Source organism: Pogona vitticeps, chromosome 10 (genome assembly GCF_051106095.1).
Source record: "Pogona vitticeps strain Pit_001003342236 chromosome 10, PviZW2.1, whole genome shotgun sequence".
Lineage (NCBI taxonomy): Eukaryota > Metazoa > Chordata > Lepidosauria > Squamata > Agamidae > Pogona > Pogona vitticeps.
The window spans coordinates 17,722,268-17,747,461 of NC_135792.1; positions in this window are offsets into that span (position 1 = coordinate 17,722,268).

The following is a 25,194-nucleotide window of genomic DNA, read 5'->3' on the forward strand; positions in this document are numbered from 1 at the left end:
AAGATAAAAAAGCAGCAGCCTTTTTTAAAATTATTTTTAAAAATGCAATCCACAATGAGGAAACAGCAATAAGTAGGAGGAAGCCAGTGAGGAATTAATCCAGCTCAAAGACACTAAGTTGGACTACTGAACAACACCAAAAAGCTACAAGCCACAATCAACACACACACACCTGTTCAGGAGGACTGTCAAAGCTTGATCTTTTGCATTAATTAAATCATTAAGGGGGTATAAGAAATATAATCCTAAAAAATATGAAATGTGATTTTGACATGGAGGTTTGAACAGCAATGAATTGTCAGTTAGAGGTTATTTAAGTCAAGCAGATGTGGCCTTGAAAGTAGACAGTGACCACAATGTACTAAATGTTCATTAGAGGTCACTACAGAGTATTTATCAAATTCCCATTAATCCCATATATTCTGCTAAAGTAGCAGGATTCATATACTGTAAATGCCAGATGGGCGGGATATAAATTGAACAAACAAACAAACAAACAAACAAATAAATATTGGATCTGCAACTGTAGCTACTCCCATAGAGAATGCATGGAGTTTTCCACTGAAGTGCAGCCTACCTGCAAAAATACATTCATTCCACTAGAGTAGAAAAAAAGAAGTGCAGGTAGTTTTTTTTGTTTCCTAATAAACATTTCCTTTTGCTTCTGCATCAGAGTCAATATTTTCTCTACCTTTCGGCACAGCTGAGAGGGAACATTGGAGTTTATCAGATTCTGTATTAGCCTGGCAACTAATGGAATATAGATACAGAAAGATAAGAACATAAAAACATCCCATGCCTATAAAAGGACTTGAGTAATGTAAGCAAAATGCCAGCCAGCACAAAGCCAGCTATGCTGGCTTAGCCAAGGGAGCCAAGAGAAGCTGAGCTGAGAAGCCAAGGAGAAGACAATGTTAATAACAGTGGCTGAAGATGTAGTAACACAGAGGCAACATTAAGAAATCATAGTTTTTCTTTCATAGATTTTAACTGGCAGATGGGTGGGTGAGTACGTATAAAGCTTTCTGTTTTTCATTTGTGTGCTCAAGTATGCAAAAAGGCTAAGAAATATATTTCTACTTTTATAAATTTTTACTTTTTAAGTGATGTGCTTTTAAAGACCATAAACACTTGCATTTTGGACTGAAATAAACTTTAAATTCTTGTCTGTACCTACAATTTTATGGCTAAAGTATTTTTGTCTGACAAGCTTAAATTTTAAGTTCAGTTTTCATATATTTTAAGCATTTGTACCTAAAGCTTTGGCTCACAATTGAAAGAACAATATTTAGAGGTAATATAATTATTAATTTCTCAAAAAGTTACATGTTTCCAATAACTTTTTGATTTTTATGCATAGAAAAATGCGAATAAATAAAGTTTGTAGAATTAGACAAACTAATGTTGCTTGGACTATTTTTTTCTCTTTACTTTACTCTGAGTGAAAACAGTGATTTATTTTCATGTTCTGAAAAAAATGGAGAAACTTTGGAAGCTACATTCCTGATGAGTCAGGCAAGAGCAAGTACAGTGGGGTCTCGACTTACAAACGATTCGACTTGCACACTTTTTGACTTACACACTTCTCTGTCCGCAAAATTCCATTTCAACTTGCGAACGGAGAATCGATGTACAAACCCCCGGGAGGCCTATTCTACGGCCCGGGAAAAGCTTGGTAGACTGGGTCTCCCAGGGGAAGCGGCGGCGGCGGGGACCTCCGAGATGTCTTCCAGGGCTTCTCCGCCACCATGGGAGGCATTTCGGAGCCCCCCCACTACTGATAGTGGCACCGAAGAATTGTGTGGTTCAGGCATTCTGGCTTGCAAAGACTGGACTAAGGTGTGACTTCCAGACTGCTGTCTCTGTGTTAAACATGCTTTCGTTGAAAAAAAAAGATTTCAAATGTGCTTTTAAAACTGTTCCCTGCCTCCCCCCTCCTTTCCTGAACTTTTCTTGACCTAAGGGAAAAAAGAAGAAAATATCCCCCTTTAGTGGTAGAAGGTGGAATAGCAGCTTCCCATTAGTTTCCCATTAGTTTCTATGGACGGAAAAGAGCAGATACGGATTAAATGGTTTTCAATGCATTCCTATGGGAAATGCAGATTCAACCTACAAACTTTTCAACTTACAAACTGCCTTCCAATACGGATTAAGTTTGTAAGTCGAGACCCCACTGTAATTACTTATGCCTAGATGAACTCTGATATAATTGATATAATTGTCTAGTTCACAGTAATATTACCTCTTTCAGGGACAAATTTACTTGTGATGGACTACAACAAACTAAGACTACTGTCTGAGGATTTTTTGGGGGTGTCATACTTGTGACCTTGACAAGAGGAGATTGCTCAGCAGCAGCAATGAAAATGTTTCTGCTGGGTTCATCCAAGAAGCTAAAGGGCACCCTATCCAGCTTTCCAGGCCCTTTTGAAGATTCATATTTTACATCCATCACTTTCAGGATGTTCTCAGAATCCTAATTGATATATGATATTACCCCTCATAAGTCTCAAATATTAAATAAGATAATTGTGCTTTCAAGGGTCAAATGATGGTAATATGAAATACATAAGAAATCCATAAGTTTTATTAACCTCTGCGAATCTTGAATCTTTTCTTTTTTCCCCTGGAGGCATAAAGCCATGGAGGACTCTGAAAATGAAATAGACCCCTTTCTGTTTTTTCCTCATTTGGGTTAACCCAAAATTCCTATCCCTAAAAACAACTAGGGGATTAGATTTGTTGGTATATATAATTATACAACATAATATGTATATGCATATCTGTATGTTTTAATGTTTGATATGAAAGACTGTTGTATCTGCATAGCATTGAATTTTGACCAATCAGAATGTATCTAAAGTCAGTCAAGCAGCTATATGAGGCAGATGTCAGAAGTCTGTCAAACAGGGAGTCAGACAATACAGTGGTGCCTCACATTACGACGTTAATTCGTTCCAGCGAAATCGCTGTAGAATGAAAACATGTAATGCGAAAATAAAAAACCCATTGAAACGCATTAAAACCTGTTTAATCATTCCAATGGGCTAAAAACTCACCGTCCAGCAAAGATCCTCCATAGGTTGGCCATTTTCGGTGGCTGTCTTGCGAGGAATCCATCCCAGAAAACAGTGGGGAGCCATTTTATTTACTTGGTGGCCATTTTGAAGCAGCCAATCAGCTGTAGGAAAATCATTGTTTTGCGAAGAATTGGTTCCCGAAGCAGGGAACCGATAATTGCAAAGTGAAAAAAGCCTATTCAGACCATCATTTTGCAATCGCAAAAGCAATCGCAAAAACGTCGTCGTAATGTGGTTTCGTTGTAATGTGGGGCAGTCGTAAAGTGAGGCATGACTGTATGTGATAGGGCTGATACGGCTGACAAGGCTAAAGATGTAATGGGCAGGACTTGATAGGGCCAGTCAGTGTTTACCAATGTAATAATATTGAGTTATTTACTACAGAAAAATATGTCTATCAAAAATGTCTCCACACTTAGAACTATCTTTAGAGATGGGCTCGAAGAAAAACAAAACTAATTGGAAAATTTGTTGAGAATTGTAATTCGTTGATTCATGTTTGTCAAACACAACAACCCTAATGAATATTGGCAAATTGGACAAACTCAAGTATGCTCAGAGGCAGGCAGCCAGGAGCAGGACTGGTTGGTGCTAAAAAAGAAAAAAAAAAGCTGCTTTAAATATATAATACGTTTTGAGCAGCAGCCAGGCCAGTTTCCCCTGCACAAGTGAATGACAAGGAGGCAGTGGCAGCAAAAGGCATGGAGGCAACAAGGACAGTGAGAAGGGGAAGGGGGCAGTGGGTGTCTCTAGGTGCCCAGGGGGGCTTTCATAGTGCTGGCAAACCAATGAACCAATTCATGGTTAGTCAAGAAAAAAAAAATCTGATATTGGGGTTTTATAGTATGTTATATTTTACATATACCTCTAAATAGTGTTATTTAATGTTTACCAAGAAGAAACAAGTGATTATTTTATTATCAATTGCTGGCAGAAACAAACATAAGGGAGAATGGTTGTTGTAAGTTTTCTGGGTTGTTTGGCCGTGTTCTTAAGGTTTTTCTTCCTAACATTTTGCCAATCTCTGAGGCTGGCATCTTCAGAGGACAGGAGTCAGAACTGCTCAGTGAGGCAAATGAATCGATGTCGGCCATGTGTTGTGGGAATGGAAAATTTTGAAACAATCTAACTAATGACAATATTGGTATAACCAGGGGTTTTTTGACAGTGTTATTGAGCCCTGAGGCAGGAAGGTCTCTGCCAATACTAGCAGAGCTAATATCATAATCCTTTGGGGAATAGAAATAGGAGCTAAAACGATGACATTAATAGTGCTTTCTAGGGACTGCAGTGTCCTTAGCAAATCTAAAGCACCTGAACTGGACAGTGGTGCCTCGCAAGACAAATGCCTCGCAGGGGGGGAAAAAAACCTCACAAGACACATGATTTTGGCAACGGGGTTGACGACTCGCAAGACAAATGTTCCTATGGCCATGCTTCGCAAGAAGAATGTTTTCCGTTTTTTGTTCCTGCCTCATGTTTGCTGATTTTTAAATGTTTTTCTATGATAGGGTTTTTTGATTGAAATTTTGTAAATCATCTGCACAATATGTGTGGCTTTAAAGAGCACTTAATAAACCCTTTGTAAAGTAAATTTGACTTTGTTCTGACTTTTTTTTGCCCATAAGAATGCATTAATTAGATTTCAGTGCATTCCTATGGGAAAACGCATTTCGCAGGACGATTTTTTTGCAAGAAAACATTAACCTCGGAACGAATTAAATTCATCTTGTGAGGCACCACTGTACATTGCAATGAAGGATTTGAGAAGGCTGAGAATGTGAATTTCCTAAGGTCAGTTAATTGAGTTAGTGGCCAAAGTGACATTCAAACTGGAGTTTTCCTGGATTCCAACACAAGGTACATCTCCTATATATTTCTGAATCTTTCCCCCCACTTTTCTGAAAGTACATGCCTGGAGCTAGGCTGAGCCAGATAAGTTGTGAGGGAGCTGCTATTTCTCTTTATGGGAAATGTAATAATTGAAACTTCAGAAGCTGCCTATCTTGAGTCATGTATATTGGGGCTGGGATGGGCCTGAGGTATGAGCCAAATAGCAAGGTTTTCCCCCTAAGCATCTTAGTCTGGGGCCATCCCAGACAGTATCTTCGCGGCTTCCAATAATGGGATGAGGGATTATTGAACTACATGCGGGGGTTAACGAGCAGCTGGTTCTTGCAGAAGGTGTTGCAAGCCAATTCTTAGGTTGGAATGAGGGTCCTCTTTTCTCTGATTGGGGAAGTGATATAGGGGTTGATCCTCTTGGATCCAGCACTTTTCTCAGGCAATGACTGTGATGATGGTGGTGATAGTGTGATAGTTATGTTCTTCATCATCATCATCACAGAATCATAGAATCACAGAACAACTGAGTTGGAAGGGCCATCATGTCCAACCCCCTGCTCAATGCAGGAATATACATCAAAGCAGATCTGACAGGTGGCTGTCCAATTATGATTCAATGACATTGGAGAGGATGCTTCTTGTAACATGATACTTGCAGAAGACATCATACTAAATCAGTTCCCTCCTGTATGCAAGACGTGAACTTGTGTTTATTTTCCAAAGAAGATACATTTTTACAAGTAGTAAACAATGGCAATTTAAAGATAAATCTGCCTTCTAGTTAATTTGAGTGGGGGAAGACAGGATGATTTGGTTTATACATTTCTTAGCCTATTAATATAATGCCACAAATGTTGGCAAACGTCACGCAAGGGATACTGGTTCATGCAAATAGAGTGATGTCCTCTGGGTAGACAGCTTGGGGAAAAGGTATTCTTGTAATAACTCAGATTGAATTGAGATTAGATCCTTTTATGATATTGCGCATTCCCCCCTCTAATGTACAGGATCATAAGGCTCTTATTGACAATCTGTTACTGTCTGCAGAGATTGTTGTTGAAAAACATTGGAAATCTAATGGAACACTACACACATCATGGAACAGCAGAGGAAAGTATTATTGGGACGTAAAATTGACCAATTATCTGGACTGGGAAAGGGAAGAGAATCAGTGATGGAGTGCTTCAGAGATAGGCCCCCTATTCTTGTATATTAGGATATTTACTGGAAGCACACGCAATTAGGGAAACACCTTTCCCCCCTGTTTGGTAATGTATGATTTTAATTTTAGGGAAATCTAATGGTGGTGATTAAAATTATATATATTTACTAGATACTTCTTCTTATACATATTGTATTCATTAAGACTGCTCTGCAATAGCAAGTTGTTCCTGACTGATGATTGACATTCTGGATGGCACACTCCACCAGGTGCTTTATACGTCCCATTTGCATAACCTACGAAAGGTATTCTTTGAACTGAGCTGGGACTAACATAATTCAGGTGGGCATTATGAATACCTGCTGTATCCTTATAGAGGCAATGACATAAAAAGATGTAGGGCATTTGGAAAGCTTTTTTTAACCTAATATAGATTCTTGAATTATTGAGTGCAGTTGATTGCAAATGGACCACAACAATTGAGATTCTAAGCAAGACGATTCCATCCAAAATTTAACATCTCCAGATTTACCAGTGCAAGTTTGAAGTAACATTTTCCAAAATATCTCCGCATTCAGTGGCTGAAATCCAATAGTAAGTCACAACTAGAGCAGGCCCCTGAATTAATGGACCCTACGGAGGTTAACTCATCAAATCCACACTTATTCAATGGACCCTTTTCTAGTTGCAGATTAAGGATGGATTTCAACCAGTGTTATCCATGTGGATAAATGGTGCCAGGGAACTTTCATTCATCTCCCCAAAACTTTCACAAACCCCAGCCGAGAAATTTCCAAAGAGTTGGCATGCTGTATGATTTCTTTTAAAACCTCTGCTTTCAGAATAAATTATCTGGAGACATTTTTGTATGCAGAATAAATAGCAATGTGTCATACAACTGAAGACACCTGCAAAAGGAAAGGGGGGGGGGAAAGACAGTAGGAGAAAAAGTGCAATTACTGGTACAGTACAGTTTCTTGTGCTAGATCTATCTAGGAAGCTTTATGAATGCATTCTTTAATAATTTTAGAGCAAATATTTTTAATTTCAGTTTTCCCAAGCCCTAAGTGCATTTTCTCACCTTTCTTAAGAGTATTTACCTGCTGGTTTCCTAAGGGGAAAATCGCAAGTCTCTAGTTTTTATATTCTATGGCAATTGGCATTTTATCATTTATTACTTTTCTTCTTTCTTTCGACTTCTGTGGAAGATCTTAGGGAGAAGCCTAAAACAAACTTCAATTAAAGCATAATATTTAAAAACAAAGCGAAAGAAAACAGGGATAAATGGATAACATTAAGACTGTTCTTGCCCATCATCAATGACTAAGTATCTAAAATCCTGATGCAAAACCGATGGGGAAATAAATAGCAGCTAACATCATTGGAATTCGGATGGGCCCTATTGGGCTTAACAACAACCTGAATGTTATTTTGTGCCATTAATCCTGCTGTTATTTTGACAAGGGGATTTCATCTTCCTCTCACCAATCCTCCTGTATGACACCTGCACCGAGACAGGTTGCTGGGAGTCCTTGGAATTTCTGCCTAATTGACTAATGAAACCATCTGTAATTCAGTGCTTGTTAAGTGAAATTCGTTCTTCCTTGACTCCCCAAATAAGCCTTAGCAGGGCAAAGACAGGAGCAGAGCAGCTGCAAGGGAGGAGGAAGGAAAGCTTTTCCAGACCTTCCCCTGTTGAGTCTGAATGTGGGTGTGTGGACACTTGGGTGTGTTTGGGTGATATCAGCGGGATACATTTACTTGCTTGCTTGCTTGCTTGCTTGCTTGCTTGCTTGCTTGCTTGCTTGCTTGCTTGCTTACTAAGTTACTTAGCTCTGCCTTTCTCCTGACAAAGAACCCAAGGAGGCTTACATAATTAAAAGACCAGTTTAAAGCTAACAGTGAATATACAAATATTAAAAGGGATCAAACAAATGCCATCCTAAAATACATAAGCAACACGGAAACATTTTCAAAGCAGTCAGGAGCAACAGTGCATTAAAACAAATATTTTAAAAACCCCAATGCTCAGGTAGCCAGTTACTTAAGGAAGGCTTGCCTGAAGAGAAAGCTTGCCTGTACTTGCTGGAAGGTTAATTCCTTCACCATCTTCTCACCTCTTCCATAGAGTTGGGCATGAAGTACTTTGTGACTAGAGATGGCAATATTTGTATACGAATACAAATACCCCTGCACAGGTGGCATTAACAAGAGTCTGGCCCCATGGGGCTGGATGGTCCACTCACCGATCCGACACGGACCACACGATTCCACCAATGGATGCACGGTGCACGATCTGCTCACCACTCCTGGTAGGAGGCAAGAGGAGAAGCCTCACTGCAAGGTCAAAGAGTGGCGAGTAGATCGCGGTCTGCGTCTGCGGTGGATCAGTGAGTGGACAATCTGGCTCCATAGAGCTGGAGCCTCATTAACACCACCTGTGTGGGGGTGTTCATATTCGTATACTAATGCCCCCAACTGTATTTATGACCCTTTGTCACAAGTTGTCTGTGTGGCAGCTCAGCTGCCACATTTTCCCTTTCCCCACCCCCCTAGCTGCCACCTCTATTCACCAGCCCGTGTGTGTTGTTCCTTCCCTCCCCGCAGCATGATCTTCCAGTCCAGGCAGGAACCTGGACTTCTCTTCTCCACCTCCTTTAGCAGCTGGCCACTCAAAGGCAGCGCTGCAGGAATCCCTGCCCTGTCTCCTCATCCGAGTGGCCAGCTGCTGGAGGAGGCAGAGGAGGGAAGTGTGGGCTCTTGCCCGGACTGGAAGATCATGTGACAGGGAACGAAGGAGCAATGGGCACTGGCTGGGGAGTGGAGGTGCCAGCCAGAGGGGTGGGGGGAATCTGCGGCAGCTGTGCTGCCATGCAGATGACTTATGAGGAAGAGGTATGAAGTCCTTCGTCCTCAACTTTACTGTCCAATATTCCTGTTTTTAGCTAGCCTGTCTTCCAGGATGCTATACAGTAGTAAGGATCAAATTGGTCAACTCCATCTACCGTCTACTATCCTGGAGAGAAAGGTATAGGTAGGATTTCTTTGCACTGGGAACTGAAAAAATGTGCTGCAGATTACAATAATACCACTGATATCTGCCCTTTGGCACATCTGCCCAGCTTTCCCCCTTTACCCCTATACTGTGCTGCAGAGTTTTTAATTTTTAGCTAAATTCCTCTAGCTGTGTAGTAGAAATGCAGGAATTCACAGAGCAGAGGAGCTTCAAGTTTCCCTGGGTAGACCACTCCTTTCCCCATTAACTGGCACCTACAGTCTGAATAACTCATTTTGAGTAGAAAGAGAGAAAAACATTGTCTTTAGTTATCGCCGTGAACAGATCAAACTGACAAACAAACTGATTGCTTCAACAGACTTCAACAAACTCTAGCGAGGGCAAATGAGCTCAGTAGAGAGGTCAGGGTCTCTTTGAAATCAGAGGCAGGAGAGAAGTATCAGGTGCTGATGGATGGATTGACAGTCATCCTAGCCCAGGAAAGCCCCTCCCTGCAGACGGTGTGTGAGTTTGCAAAAACTTCAACCTACTGAATAGAGATGAACAGTATCTGATGTTTGGGGCTGACTGTATTCCAGAAAGGGATAATAATAAAGAAGGAGTTGAAGTAAAGGAAAAGCTGTGACAGGACTAGGTAGTGAGTTCATTAACAGCAAAGAGTCTAGTTGGACATGACATAAGTGCTTGTCCTATTAGCATGCCAGCCTCTGACACAGAGAACACATATGACCTTGGCAGTGACAAGGAAGAAGTGGATGTCTCATTAACACAGTTTAAGTTTAAGGCAGCTTCTCTCACATTTGAAATTTTCCAGGGAGAAAGGGAAAATGAGAGAACATGACCTTGCCATTTTCTTGTATGAAGGATGCTAACATTGTATGGAGCTATCCTGATTTGATGGTGATCTTTATTAATTAACTTCTCTGGAGCCTCTTCAAACTTTAGTCTTGAACCTTCAGTGTCAGTTTTGAAGAGGAGCTTCTCTACGGCATAAATCAGAAATGTGCTGCATACCCACAGTGTGGGTTTTTTTTTTTTTTTGAAGGGTCTAAAATTAATTCACAGTGCATCCCACATTATAATACTGAACTCATTCTAAAAGTGTGCATCTTTGTGAACCCCAAATTGTAGCTGCTGTGTCAAAGCATATGACATAAGCAGGCTTGGGCAAACCATGAGAACTGCAGAAATACCACAAATTATTAGGCAAAAACAAATGCCAACAGTTCAGTGGAAACTATATTGACACACTGACTAAAAATTGGGGAGAGAGAAACTGGGCGTGGGTGGGAGGAAATGGCCCTGCTAGTTCCTAAGTCTTTGTGGGAGGTGTAGGTCCCTATAGAGGGGGCTCCTATAAAGTCTTGTGGGTAGCAAGACTACACTTCCTACAAGGATCCAGGTGTCTCTGGAAGTTTCCTTTTTGAACAGGAACAAGGCCTGATATAGGCCTCAGTCCAGGTGACTGAAGAAGAAGTGTCAGTAAGGTCTGTGTGCTAGAACCCCCACCACTAGGATTTTATTTGGAGAATTCTGAGAATTGGGGTAAAAAATGGCACACACCTACACATATTCTGTAACATCTGAACTGGTCCTTGTTAGAGGTCTCCTTGTTAGGACTCTCAAAAATTTGCTGCATTTGTTGGAGCAGCAATCAATGGTCAACTCCACCAGAAGCCGGAATAGTTATTTTGGTACATGAGGAAAGAATAATTAATGCAACTTTGAAACAAAAGGGTGAGTGAATACAGCATAGACAATGGATACATATACACACCAACATATACACACTTTAACATCTCAGGTAAATGAATGTTGCCATGCCCATTCTCAAGAATACAGAACTCATCAGAACAGACAATACTGCTGGGGAAAAGTGTATATGTGTGTGGGGAGGGGTAATAGGAAGACTTTGTACATAAGTGTCAGAATCTTGAACCTGACCCACAACAGAACGGGGAGCCAGTGGAGGTGAGCCAGAACTGGAGTGATGTGCTCAAATTCGCTCATACCAGTTGCCAGTCTGGCTGCCATGTTCTGGACCTGCTGTAATCTCTGGGTCAGATTCAAGGGAAAGCCCCATATAGAAAGCCCTGCAGTAGTTGATCCAGGAGATGACCATTGCTTGCACCAATGTCCTTAGGGAACTCTCATCAAGGTATGGGCAGATTTGGGCAATAAGTCTCACCTTGTTAGAGGCTGACCTGGACACAGCTGAGAATCTGTGTCCCAAGGGAATCCCAAGAAAGAGCTGGGTCCAGAAGAACGCCTGGATGGTGTACTTAATTCTAAAACGGGAGGGTAAAACTGTTCGGTTTAGGGGTAATCCCACCCAACCTGTCAGAGGGGCCCCCCAGGATCCGGATGTCAGTCTTGTTCAGGTTCAGTTTGAGCCCATTAGCTCTGGTCCATTCCAAGACTGAAGCCACACAGTGTTCCAGCATCTCAACTGCATCCACTGCAGAAGTAGTAAAAGAGTAGTAAAGAAAGTGATGACACCTTACTCCAAATCTCCTGATGACCTCCCCCAGTGGCTTAATATAAATGTTACATAGCATTGGGGATATTGACAACCCCCAGGACACTCCACAATTGAGTGTCCCAGGGGCCAACAAATCATCCCCAAGCTGAACTCTCTGGACATGGTCCTTGAGGAAGCCACTGAGAGATCAAGGAGGACCAGAAGGGGACTTGTATCCCCATCAGCTTCTCTTAACAGGCCATTGTGCAGTGTGACTACTGTCGTCTCAGTAACCTTTCATGGCCTGAATCCAGACTGGAATGGGTCAGGTATAACTGAAGCTGGTTAGCCACTACCCACTTGATTAATCTTGCCCCAAAAAAGGAAGATTGGCAATTGGACAAAAGGTATTAGGATCATCTGTTGGCAACTGGGGATGTTTAATGATAGGATGGATGATGGTGTCTTTTACATGAGAGAGAACAAAGCCCTCCCTCAGTGAAGAGTTGACAATATTCCCCATCCAATCCACCATAGCCCCATTGGCTACTTTTATTGGCCAAGCTGGGCAAGGGTCAAGCATGGAGCCCTACAGAGAACCAGCAACCTTGAAACCTTCGCTGTTACAGGGTCAAACTGAACCAAATGGGCAGAGTAAGGGGGCACAGCAACAGTCCCCACCGAATTGCTGGTGGGGTCAAGATCAGCCTGAATGGCCTTTAAAGAGGCTGCAAAGGGTTGGTGAGGCTGTGAACCACCCAGAAAAGTTCTACCTGTTGGTTCATGGCCTCATTAATGGTCTAGCTCTTAAGAACAGCCAAATTTAGGTCAGAATGATCCTTCCTCCACCTGCTTTCTAGCTGTCTCCTAGTTGTTCTCTTAGAGAACAATGGCCTTCTCTTATAAATAGCATGGAAATTTATACCTCTGTTGAGTGATTTCAATGGAAATACTTCTGTTCAAGTAGTTTTGAACTCAGGAACCTCTTCATCTTTTAGTTAAGTACCCATCCAGTGCCCTGGATCTGTAGTTTTTTTTGCTGGCATTTGAGCTTGTTCATATCATTCTCTAGAGCAATAGTGTTATTTTTAGCAGTTCCTGTTTTACCAATTCTTACATCTTTCACTGACAACCATATAATTAATTTATTTTTAATTATTCCAAAGTTTTAATTATTGTGTCTTTGTGGAAAACAGCTGAGAGACAGATAGAAGACCTTTGTGCGTTGAAGCACTTGAACTTGCTCATAGTAACTAACAGAGAGGGGGATGCACGCGTACCTGAATACACTTTGAAAGGTTAATTACCATTAATCGTTGTGAGATGCAGGCTTATTATCCATTCATACATGCAAAACAAGTCCCTTTTGCTGACAAGCTTAAGTTTTAAAACTGACTTATTGTTGATTAGGTTGTTCAGAACTAAATAGTGGAGAAATGAGGAACAATTTTAAGAACTATACATTTATTACATGTACACACTCTGATTTCAAAGTTTAAACTGGTAGATGTAGCTCAGATTATTAGCATGTCTGCAATTATGCAGAAATAAATGGGGATTACACCATCAGCTAGTAACATTAATTTTTAATTTAGTTTAAAGCTTTCTATTCACCCAGCCACCAGGTTCTGAGGATGCCAAGGGGCCTTGGTCGACTTGGGGAAGCTTTTGAGGGACCCCAGACAGGGAAGAGGAAGCTTGAATATCTAAAACATTCTAGCAAGTCACCAATGGCTGTCCTGATTCCAGTGATGCAATGTGGCAGCTATTTTCAGATAGTGACGTCTTCCCCTCCTGTCTGCAGGCTGCCATAGGGCTCCTCAGGTCAAAAGAGATCACTTGAGACCCCTTGAAACCTAACTGGGGTGGTGGACGGAGAGACGAAAGAAAGCATTAAATTAAAAATTAAGTTGAAGGCTGATGATGTCATCACCGTTCATGCACAAGTACTTACGCAACAGGATTTTAGTCTAAGGAGGCTTACTCAGTCCAGCTGAACCTGTAATTAGCACATTGATTAAACCATTGTCTCTGAAGTGTGTGTTTGACTCTTAACATTTTAACCCTTAGTATTTAATGCAATTGTTTATTTAACCTCTTAATTGCTGTTTTTTTTAGGTCAGAGAGGAATAGGTCGATACATGATAAAAAATTTAAAGTACTATTTTTATTCATAGCCTTTATGGAGAACTCAGGGATTAATTCCTATGTAATTATTTTTTAGAGCTCTACAACTTATTTGCTGCAACACTCAGAACTTTGATTTTATTTCTTCACTTGAATTTCTTTTTCTCACACGTACCAAGATAGACCACGAGGCAACTCGCCATGGGTAGAAACCACCCTAGGATTTCTTCTTTTCCGGTCGTCCTTCAGAGGATGCCAAAAGAGGAATTTGTATTTTTAATTGTTGCTAATTTTAATTTCTAATTATTCTAAATACATTAAATAGAATAAGGCTCCAACACTAAAGAGACAGTAAGTAAGCAAGCAAGCAAGCAAGCAAGCAAGCAAGCAAGCAAGTAATGTGGCTCTTTGGTATTGATTTTTCTTCCAGAATAAAGAATGCACAGCCTTAACAAGGTCAAATAATTTCACAGTGGTTGTTGTGGGTTTTTCCGGCTCTTTGGCCATGTTCTGAGGGTTGTTCTTCCTAATGTTTTGCCAGTCTCTGTGGCCGGCATCTTCAGAGGACTGCATCCAGAGCACAGAGTGCTGTCCTCTGAAGATGCTGGCCACAGAGACTGGCGAAACATCAGGAAGAACAACCCTCAGAACACGGCCAAAGAGGCCGAAAAACCCACAACAGCCATCAGATCCCGGCCGTGAAAGCCTTCGAGAATACAATTCCACAGTGAATTTTCAAGCATTACAACATATTAAGGTTATGACAATCAGACCTCTGAAACCTTTAATTTAGACACAGGAACCCCAAAGGTAGCGAATCATAGCTTCCGCTGCCCCAACTTGTAATGACCTTTTGATGATCATCCCTCCATTTCTCCCTCTCCTAGGCAAAATGGATAAATAAAAATCCTTTTGATCAGTCTGGCAACTTATTATGAGTTTATATACAAAATAGGGTTTTGTTCCTAGAACTGAAATCCCATCCCTGCTGCTCAAATCTCGGCAGGTTGTCAAATAATTGCTCATTTCCCATCAAAAAGGGGTATCGAACTTAACCGTCCTAAGTTAGCTTTTTCTGAGATGGCTGTCATTGTGTCTCTGTGGCTGCCATGAAGAGTGATAAGATTTATGTGATTACAGTGTCAACCATGTGCTGATTATAGAGAATCATCCTTCTTTTCCATTAAAAACAGCAACAACTGCTGATCTCGCTGTCTCAAATATGTGATCTCTAACTAGAGAAGATGTATTTTTGGTGCATAGAGCAGAAAAGAATGTAGCATGGTTCCAGTCTGTTTTCTAAATTTGACTTATTCTGTATTCAAACTTTTGTTTGCTCATTTCTTTGGCTTTCTTCTAAGTCATAAAAGTCATAGGACTGTAAAACTGGAATTGACCCCGAGGGTCAAAACCAACCCATTGCTGAAACAGGAAGTACACCTCTAAATCATACCTGACCTCTATTTAAAAAAAAAAAAAAAAACAGTGAAGAAAAGTCCACAAGCAGTCAGCTTCAAGCCCAAACTGCTCTTTATAACAATTGTGTGCCGTCAGGTCAATGCTGACTTATGGTGACCCTTTTCAACGTTTTCTAGGTAGGTAAAGGTAAAGGTTCCCCTTGACAATTTTTGTCCAGTCGTGTTCGACTCTAGGGGGCGGTGCTCATCCCCGTTTCCAAGCCATAGAGCCAGCATTTGTCCAAAGACAATCTTCCGTGGTCACATGGCCAGTGTGATTTAGACACGGAACGCTGTTACCTTCCCACCGAGGTGGTCCCTATTTATCTACTCGCATTTGCATGCTTTCGAACCGCTAGGTTGGCGGGAGCTGGGACAAGCGACGGGAGCTCACTCCGTCGCGTGGATTCGATCTTACGACTGCTTGGTCTTCTGACCCTGCAGCACAGGCTTCTGCGGTTTAGCCCGCAGTGCCACCGAATACACAAAAGTGGTTTACCATTCCCTTCTTCTGGAGGTACCCTTCTGGGACTGTATAGCTTGCCCATGGTCACACAGGCTGGCTCTTCCCTCCCAGTGGGGAACAGAACTCCCAACCTCTTGATCTGCAGCTAGATACCTAAGTCACTGCACTATCCAGCCAGTCAAAGAGCTTTTACCACTGTTGCTAAAGTGTGAGGTTGCAGGGTTGATGCACCAATGTTAACCCTGCCATCAGTACTGGCTCCCTCTCCAACTCTTTGGAGACTGAAGAGATCAGCTGAGCCCCAGGCCTCATCCTGGCTCAAGAAAGGCGCTAGAAGATGTTTGGACCAGAAAGAACAATTGCAATGGCGGCAGGAAGAACTTGGGGGAACCTGTGAGCATCTGGCAATACAAGCGTTAGTTGGCTGGGGCCTGCCTGGAAGACCCAAACTCAGATAAGGACTGCACAAGACCAACGGGTGGAATTCAGGCTCAGAGGAAGACTGGATTTGGCAGGGAGCTGGTGAAGTTCACCCAAACCCAGTGGTGGGATTCAGCAGGTTCGCACCAGTTCTACAGAACCAGTAGCTAATGTATTATTGGTTCTGCAGAACCGTTTGTTGGCCTGCTGAATCCCACCACTGCCCAAACCCCTTGCAAAATGTCGGGATGAGGTGTGTCAGGCACTCAAACTTTCCTCCTACCCCGTTCCCCTATTCCCATTTGTGGCGTTCGCCCTTGTGGCCCCTGCTTATTTTGACCTCACAAAGGCTCACACTGTTTTCTCTTCTTGCTGCCACCACTTGTCACGTCCACCCAGTGTCCCTGTTTAATCTCCCTTAAACATAGGTTCACCCTCTGGATGCGTTTCCACTTTAAAACGCTGCCACCAGGTATTATTCACCTAATGCCAATTATGTATTTCAGACACACATACTGCCAACAGGTTTATTTAACTTTTGAGTTTGAGAATCAGAGGTTTAAATTACAGATGTTCTTTTATTGTCATGTAAATCACAATGGGTAAATCACAGATGCTCAGTATCGTTCATTAAATAGGATTGGTTTATGCATTGGTTTGATGGTACTTTTATTTAGAACAACAATATACTTTTACTAGTTATCTATTCTCTATTACTTATAATTCTTTCTCTAGTCTCTTTATCATTCCAACTGTTCAATCTATGTATTAACCCTCTCAATTCCCTCTCCCAACTCTCCCTTTCCAAATCACTATCTATCTTCTGCTTCTCTCTAACTCCTGTTTCCCACTCACCTGTCTCTTTTGACCCCGCCCCTCCTGCCCTATCATTGGCTCCTCCCTTTGGAGCTTTCATGATGGACAGACAGGAGTGATGTCATGTGTTGGCATTTCGCCACACCATTCTTTAGCCTTGCTTATGGGACAGCATCCTCTACCACCTTTGAAGGCAGCAGGCTAGCTCCCCCTCACATACCTTGCTATCACCTTCTGCTGCCTAAGATAAAACAACTATCCCACTCTGCCAAGTGAGAGGGTCAGGTTTGCAGACGAAGGACTAAACCTGAAGCTTTTCAGTTGGAGGCTTTTCGTTTTTTTAAGGACTTTGTTCTGCTGGAATTACACCCAAGAAAAAAAACTGGTCCAACCTTTAGGATCATTTTTATGGCCCTCCTCTACTGCGCTGGATTGTTTATAGGATTTAATTTTGGGAGGTTTTGAATAATAAATTTTTTTTCTGGTATTTCAACTGCATGCCACAATGACAACTTGGGAGAAAGTGGGTCTAAAGCAGATAAAGGAGAAATATCTTCTTGGTTGCACTTCTTAGGAATATGACACAAGGCATCTTGCTCTAATTGTGGAGAAAAGCTATAAGCTGTCATTCCTGGCAAACAATTAATAGTTTTTGCCTGGTCTACTGAACTGTTCTCCATAAGGTTGCACTGTACAAAGGGAAATTATTGTACATTATCAATATGATGTGACGTCTGTGACTCAACGCTGGATCTTCCTTTATGTTCATGTTATTGAGGCTTTAAATCTAATACCTACAGTATATTTATTTTCCAGTCTCATTATCTTACACTTTATAGCCTGAACTCTGTGATCTCATTATCTGCTAATAGCTGAGTCACTCTGGCTCATTCTGAATATTTTTGCTGATTGTTCCCTATTTTCTCCCCATAATTTTATCAAAGGTTTCTAAATCCTTCAAAGGCTGAATTCTCCTTTTATATTTATTTATTTATTTATTTATTTATTTATTTATTTATTTATTTATTTATTTATTTATTTATTTATTTATTTATTTATTTATCAATCTATCATACTATCTGGAAAATATAGCTTCCAGAGCCATATTTTGAATTTTGGTCTGGCACTTGACTTACTTTTGATTCCTACGTACCTTGCATTCTTTACAGTGGCATGTAGATGGGGATGGTAGTGGAGCCCTCCAGATTTTTAAGCCCTTTTACAGTTACATTTTTAAAAAATGTTCCAAAGTAGGCTGCTGGAATGAAGAAAACTTGGAGAGGGAAACTGAGTGAATTTTTGTGTGAAATGATTACAAGATCAGTTTTGATATTGGGGGGGGGATCTTGGCCTCAGAGGAATATTTATTTATTTATTTATTTATTTATTTATTTATTTATTTATTTATTTATCTGGTCAGATGACTACTCTAGGCAGCTTCCAGCATGCATAACATACATAATAAAATATAAAAATATATAAAAATATAAAATATGACATCAATAGACAAATACTTCAAGATGGAGAAAAGAAAAGAAAAAGAAAAAGAAGAAATCAAGATTGATTGATTGATTGATTGATTGTATTTTTGGGAATCCAATTCCTTTGTTCTCTTTGATATATACTAGCCTTGAGAAATCATTTTGTCCTTTCCTCTATTTTGCATCTCAACTGGTGACTAGTTTCTAGTGAAAAAAGCAAAAAACAAAACAAAACAAAAAACAAAAAAAACCACACAATAGATCATAGAAGCATGAAATCTACCCAACTCTGCGCTAGGATGCAACAGATTATATGTAATAAACAATATCTGGGAAGAGTGTATAGTTCAGTAGCAGAGTGCATGCTTTGTAAAATATTCCCAAAGCAATCTTGGGAACAAATAATTTTTAAAAATCAGGTATAAGAAGGATGTCCACTTGAAACCACAGGTGCCCTCAGCTAGTCAGAGCAGCAAATCCTCAGCCAGGTGACTCAGTGACGTGTATAAAGCTAATTCATAAATTTAGTGTTGACATGCAAGCATCTTGTGCAGATGGAAAAAAAGTAAATAAATTTACCTTCCTGCAAAAGTCCTCAGATGCTTTGCCCAAGCATTCTCCTCCAAATTAACTTCTAGTCAGAAAACAAAACAAAAAAATCAGCTCCCCAGTGCAAGTGGTTCCATTGTACTGGTAACCACTCCAAACCATACTTCTGTTTCAGTCATGCGTATTCACCCCTTGGTGACTGGCATTTGTCAATTAGACATCCAAGGTAGAGCTTCTCTGTTAACTTAGATGGAGAACTCTGTCACTTCCCTTCATTCCTCTTTTAGAATCTCAACATACTGGCATCCTGTTCAAAAATAAATGTGGGTGGATGTTGGTTACATTTCTGTCCAAACATACTGATCTGTACATAGGTTTAACCAAGCAATTTGGAGGATCGTATCACTCCAAATGAGCCCTCTCAGCTTTTAAGATCTTCTGGGGAGGCTCTTCTCTTGGTTCCACCATCTTCCGAACCTCGCTTAGTGAAGGCGCAAGAGAGGGCCTTCTCAGTGGCTGCTCCCAAGCTTTGAAAGGCACGGCCCCCAGAAGCCAGGCTGCCATGTAGCTCTTAAAGATGAGGAGAGTGGCAGAGGAAAAAAGGAGAAGAAGAAGAAGGCAAGCCTAATTCATATCTACAAACATAAACAGAGATTCCAACTCAGGTTAATTTGAGATGCTAGCTTTGAAATTAGAACCCAATGTCACCTTTTCCCTCCAAGGACATAATATCTTTATAGCTCCATTCCCTGAGCAATCAAGCTAGTAACCAATCCAAAAGGAACGCAAACTAAATTGCAACATGCAAAGATAAAGTGAGTTCAAGCTAACGTGCATTAGTGTAGTATCTTTTACTGCCAAGCAAACTCCACCTTTAATGGTCAGCTGTGTAGTCTGAATCTCTACACATTTAGACCTATGTTCTCAAAGCCCCATTGCCTAGAGGGATGGGCCTCTGGTTCTGCTTTCTTCCATCGCTTCTTACTTTAATCTCAGGTTCTTTCCGTGGGCTTTGTGAAAATACTGGTTGATTTTGGAAAGTTTTTATTTAAAACAACATCTTCTCCCATATATCGGACACAATATTGTTCAGTGGAGTAAAACAACGGGTTTAACAGAAATCTTGAAGTGTGGGGCAGCCGAGACATAAGAAAAATACAGCGGGGTCTCTGCATATGTGAACCCTCTCACCATTGTTTTCATGCACACTAACATAGCTGTGCTCATAAAACATGATTTATAATGTCTGGGACAATAAAGCATCGTATTAACTGTAGGTATTTTATTTGCCTTTGATCGAACACAACATTGTGCTTGTGTCTCAAGTATTGTAAGCAGAGTACACTACAGATTCAGCCGTAGTAAATCAACAGAGAGGTGATCATTACATAGATTAAAATGCATGAAAATTATCTAAATGGAAAACATTAGATTAAATGAAGTAGCTACTGTATAATATCCCCTTGACTCTTTGAAACCTTCTTTGGATTAGAACTGCCCCAGTGTTGTGCAAATCACATGATTAAAGGGAGACTATTACAAACTCTTCTCATTCTTCTGCCCACCTTAAATAAGGGGGGGGGCAGTTGCAATTTAAATTCCTCTGAGGCTCAATAAATTGTTACTTCTATGGGGGCCTTCTTCTGCATTCAGTACCAATCTGCATTTTGATATGGTGCAGCAGGAAAAGCTTATCACAGGCTAGCATGTTTGCCGAAATAACAATGTTCAAATAATGCTTGAAATGGAGCATTAAAATCTTTTGTAACTCCAGTGGACACGCTGAGGAGGCTTAAAGCCTCTGCTCCCATTTCTGCTTTGATATTTCTCCCCCTCACCCAAGCCTGGCATTCATACATCATATCCGACTTCTCCACCATCATGCAAATTGAGCTCTTCCATCATTATCCCTCTGTATCATTCCTATTTTTAGCCTTAATTCCTCCACACATTACACCCGTATTCATAATAATGGGTTCTCATGATCCATATACTGTCCACTTTGCTTAATGGTGGCATGGGCACTAACAAGAAATGTTAATTGATAATGAATGAAGGTCAGCAAAGAATGCAGGTTTTATCGCTCTGCCAGCAAAGAGGCTGAGGGCAAAACTGCACAAGACACTAAAACTCGTAATTAGAAGGTGAAAACTTTCTTTCCTGTGGCCCTGCGATTCCCCTCACAGCTTCCGATCTGAGCAATCAGGCTGCAAATTAATCCCCCTGTAACTTCCAATGGCCAATCACCAAACAAAGAAGCTAATTTCTGAAATGTGGAGGTAACGAAAGTGTGCATTAGGGTAATCAGATGTCGCTTCTCACTTCTAAATGTAGGGCAGATCATCTCATCTAGTTTCGCCCTGACATTTACATCGCCGTTCAGAAGGAAGAGTCTTTCGCCCAATAAGGGAAATTGCATTTTGAGCAGCCTTCTGTCTTTCCCCTTCGCTCTAGACAGCAGAAGGGCTGACCTGCCTCTCACTCCCTGGTCATTTCTAAGATGATTTGGATTGTAAGGGAAATAATAGCATCAAGCCCTCTCTCCCCCAACTTCTCTGTTCCCTCTGAGTTTGGCTGCAGATTAATAGACTCCACAGCAACAATTATACTGCTGTGAGCAGTAGATTTCAGCTGAGGCCTGAATGGAAAATTTAAAACCCTTAGGTCTACAAAAGTCCAACTCCTGTGATGATTAAAACTGGTTTGTTGACATGGATCAGCACAACTGCTTTAATTTTTGGCTTCCATTTTAGGCTAGAGTTATAGGCAGTGTCATAATGAGTGCCTGAACTTCCAAATTTGTCACAAAATCGCTAAGACTTTCTTCTTCTTCTTCTTCTTCTTCTTCTTCTTCTTCTTCTTCTTCTTCTTCTTCTTCTTCTTCTTCTTCTTCTTCTTCTTCTTGTTGTTGTTGTTGTTGTTGTTATTTATTGTTGCTGCTGTTGTTTTGTTGTTACTTTCTTCTTCTTCTTCTTCTTCCAACTCTCTATTATTTGATAGTTGGGATTGTAATGGGATAGTGATGATAAGTTATTTTTCTATGCTGAGGGGTCAAACTGTTACACAAACGAGAGGATAATAATAACTAGCAAAATTTGGAACATTGTATGTCCTGGGGTTGAGGAGACCTCATTTTCAATGAGTCATGTTTAAAATGAATCAAAAAATGTGTTGGCTCACAGAGATCATCGTACGTTTTTATCTCTTTCTGTTCCTCCTTCCTCACATATTGCTGTGTAGAAAAACTTCACTTTAATTCACAGCTGTGAAATGTTCTGGGTTTTAGACTACCAGCTCCTTCAATCTCATATGCCATAACGCATAACTGCTGCTACTTGCAGTTTTTTTAAAAAATGTTTTTCCCCTTCTTTATAGTTATTTGTTTTGCTTATTACCTCAGTGATAACATGCACACTCAGTGCTTCAGTTAATTGGAAATATTTGCTGTTTCAGGGTCCTTCTTCACAAGAAGTTTCACTGACAGAGACCTGACAGTTGGTTGTTGTGGGTTTTTCGGGCTCTTTTGTCGTGTTCTGAAGGTTGTTCTTCCTGACGTTTCGTCAGTCTCTGTGGCCGGCATCTTCAGAGGACTGGAGTAGGAACTCTGTCCATGCTCTGTGATAATCTGAGAGATTATCAACCACAGTGACAGATAATCTCTCCCTCTCCCCCCTCCCTCATCACAACAAAAACATGCTAATTACCCTATCTCCTGAAAAAAAGAGAAAAAAGCCGTTCCCACAGCTATAAATACTATCCAACAAACACCAACAGAGCATAGACAGAGTTCCTACCCCAGTCCTCTGAAGATGCTGGCCACAGAGACTGGTGAAATGTCAGGAAGAACAGCCTTCAGAACATGGCCAAAGAGCCCAAAAAAACCCACAACAACCATTAGATCCCGGCCGTGAAAGCCTTCGCGAATACAGAGACCTGACACTGAGAGAGCAGTCTTGAGTTTTTGATGGAGCTTGAAATTTTGAGTCCCATCCTGAAGGGGAAGTGGTGACTGAGGAGATGCAGCTAAGCAAAATGCAAGCTAAGCAAAATGCAAGCTTGAAGCTTTTTTTTTCCTTCCAATGTGGGTGTACACTGGATTGCAAGGTTTTTATAATTGCATAGAAATTTCTACCTATCCCTATGCATATTTTTCTAAATGCACACATATTTTTTCTGCAGACTTTTAAAAACATAGACTTTCTTTGATTCCTCACGGTGTGACCCCCCCTCGGCTCTCCCCTCTTGGGGTGCCAGTGGGATTCCCTGGCAATTACCTCATGGGCTCTAGCTGCCTCACACTGCCTTTCTCCACTCTTTTGGAAATGTTCAGTTTGTTCAGTCATACACACATATCAAACATATATCAGCTGGAGCAGGAATCATTAGCTCATAAAGGGCAAAGAATCCCAACTACAAATTCTGTTCATTTTTGAGAGGTCGAAATTGGGAAAATTCTGCTCGGAAATGAACTGAAACATATTTCTCCCACATTCCTAGTGATGACCTTCTCTGAAGCCCTGTTTGGTTTAGCTAAAAGAAGGAGAGTAAGGGGGTGGTCTAAATTCTGCACTGGGTTTAAAGTCTTCCTGATACGGCACTACTGTTCAAGACAGGCTGAACTGAGTTTTATCTCATCTTCCTCATATAGTCAGCTAGGTTTGAGGCATCTCCATTTACATCCTGCCTGGCTGCCACCATTGTTGTTATTACAGCTGCTACTTTTTTCCTCTTCATATTCCTCTCCATATCGAACAAGGAAGAGTGCTTTGTCCATAGAGGGTGAAAGTCCTTCTTCTTCCTCAGCCTCATTAATTTCCTCAGCCTCAGTTCTAGTGACTGCAGGTCAAACTACACAATGCAATGAACATGTGCTGAGAAATGGTGATCACATAAAACAGTGGTCCATAACTTTGGGCCTCCAGATGTTTTTGGACTACAACTCCCAGAAGCCTTCACCACCACCTCTGCTGGCCAGGATTTCTGGGAACTGAAGTTCAAGAACATCTGAAGGCCAAAGGTTGCATGTTCAGAGCATGTTACCATAGTCTCACTGCCATAAGAAGTAAACATCTTTTCGTTTATCCTTGCACAAGCTTTCCTCTATTCTGCATGCCATCACTTCACTTATTTCCATGGCCAAGCAAAGATTTGAACACAGGTCTCCTGAGTTTGACTGACAACTCTGTGTAGTACGTCTCTTTTAATGATGTAAGCCATCTTTGTATACTCAATATTTGTAGGTTTAAATATTGTCTTCTAACGATGTAAGCCAACTTTTGGTCCTTTTTAAGAAGAAAGGTGGGTTTAAAATATTTTCAATAAATAAGTGGAACCCATCAAGCATGCAAAACATCAGGTTTTGTTTACTGTCTTTATTAGAAGTCCAAAGTCCTCCTTCCTCCAGGCCCTCCTGCCAAATGAGACAAGATGGGTGGCTATCAGATCAAGGGCATTTGTGGAACATCCTCCTCAGACATCGTTTGCATTACACTATTTTTTTGCATCAGGGAAAGGTCTTTGTGCTGCCTTTTTATTTACTCTTCCAGGCATTTTAAGAATGGGTTTTAGTGCATTGAGTTCACAGTACTGTTTTACTGTCCTCTTTTAGTCTGCAAGATTTTTGTTGCTGCTTTTTAAATGTTTTCACAGGATAGCATTCTTCCACTGTGCTTTGGGTTTTATCTGTGTTTATATGCTGTAAAATTCTATTTGAGGGTTCAGTTTATCTCTAAAATATTTTTTAAAAAGAGTGATTTACAAACAGATCTACTTAAGCAATACATTTTGGCTTCAGCCTTCTTCAGTTGCTCTGGTGTTTGGGCATTTTAAAAATACAGTAAAAGTAAATGAAACAAAAACACCACATAGTGATAGTTATACAGTGGTGCCCCGCTTGATGATTACCTTGTTAGATGAGGAAAATGCTCAATGATGAGTATTTTGCAATTGCTGTAGTGATCACAAAACGATGGTTTAATTGGAAAAAATTGCTTCACGACAATCGGTTCCCTGCTTCGGGAACCGATTTTTTGTTTTACGAAAATCAAAACAGCAGATTGTTTGGTTTCAAAATGGCCGCTTGCTGTTTCAAAATGGCTCCCCGCTGTATTTTGGAAGACTTTTTCACTGTACAGGCACCGGAAAATGGCCACCCTATGGAGGATCTTCTCTGGATGCTGAGGTATCTCACCCATAGGAACACATTGAACTGGTTTTCAATGCATTTCAATGGATTTTTTACTTTCGCTTGATGACGATTTCGCTCTACAGCGATTTTTCTGGAATGGATTATCCTCATCAAGCGAGGCACCACT